We start from the raw sequence: 882 nt of genomic DNA, 5'->3' as shown, positions 1-882 counted from the left end.
GGCAGATAGAAATATTTCGTAGTGCTGACTTGTGCACTTGTGAGATTTCTGTGGCTTCTACAGTGAAGACGTAGTGTACATTTAGAAGAGACTATCTCGCGAGCTATGTTGTAGTTCATAACTAATTACATGCATTAGGAATCTATTGTTTCCCTATTCAACTTATATTTTATTTAATTGCTGGACCAACAACACCAATGAATGTTTTGCAGAAATATACCACATTCTCAAAACTACTTCTGCTATCGTATTCATCATTTAAAGTTGTTAATATAGTACCTGCGGCAACGGCCTTGCCGCAGTGGTTATACCGGTTCCCGTGAGATCACCGAAGTTAATCGCTGTCGGGCGTGGTCGGCACTTGAATGGGTGACCATCCAGGCTACCATGCGCTGTTGCCATTTTTCGGGGTGCACTCGCCCTCGTGATGCCAATTGAGGAGCTACTCAACCGAATAGTAGCGGCTTCGGTCAAGAATACCATCTTACGACCGGGAGAGCGGTGTGCTGACCCCATGTCCCTCCTATCCGCATCCTCCACCGAGGATGACACGGCGGTCGGGTGGTACCGGTAGGCCACTCGTGGCCTGAAGACGGAGTGCAAGATAGTACCTGTAGATTTTAAATTACAATTTTTCGTTTATAAATTCGTATGTTAGTTTCACAAATCGCAATTGCCAAGTGATTGAAACCTTCGACCATTCGATTCATGTGTGTATTCTTATCGTACACTGTGGACTCAGCAGTATTTGGCCTGTAATGCGGCAACTACGTATCCCAGCCCCTAGACAACGAAACCAGCCAAAACTTTTAATAATTCAACTCTGAGGGTGCGTAGTTTCACATCTTATTTGTGAATGCCCGCACTCTGCAGTCTAGGAGG

At 45.2% G+C, this 882-nt stretch overlaps 1 pseudogene; it reads left to right on the top strand.

The window, feature by feature from the left end:
- Positions 1-283: 283 nt before the first annotated feature.
- On the top strand, positions 284-401 carry LOC124722064 (annotated as a pseudogene).
- The last annotated feature ends 481 nt before the right edge of the window (positions 402-882 follow it).

Source organism: Schistocerca piceifrons, chromosome 1 (assembly GCF_021461385.2).
Source record: "Schistocerca piceifrons isolate TAMUIC-IGC-003096 chromosome 1, iqSchPice1.1, whole genome shotgun sequence".
In the NCBI taxonomy this organism is placed as follows: Eukaryota; Metazoa; Arthropoda; class Insecta; order Orthoptera; family Acrididae; genus Schistocerca; species Schistocerca piceifrons.
This window is presented reverse-complemented; position numbering and strand designations above follow the sequence as displayed.